Source organism: Suricata suricatta, chromosome 9 (assembly GCF_006229205.1).
Source record: "Suricata suricatta isolate VVHF042 chromosome 9, meerkat_22Aug2017_6uvM2_HiC, whole genome shotgun sequence".
Classification (NCBI taxonomy): domain Eukaryota; kingdom Metazoa; phylum Chordata; class Mammalia; order Carnivora; family Herpestidae; genus Suricata; species Suricata suricatta.
Window position 1 is genome coordinate 106,181,295 of NC_043708.1, and position 228 is coordinate 106,181,522.

Sequence of the window (228 nt, forward strand, 5' to 3'; positions counted from 1 at the left end):
CACACACACACACACACACACACACAAAAGCTATTATTATTCCTCCGCAGAGGTTTTACAAACAAGACCAAAACATTAGAAAAACACTGAAAACACTTAATTGCTTTTTCTTAACTTTCACTCCCTGTGCTTTAAGGGTTTCTGCTTAGACTATTTTGTTTAATTCTTGCCCTAAAATCATCGATCACTCACTTGAGCACTGGACTACGCTAGGAATTCGTAGCGCGT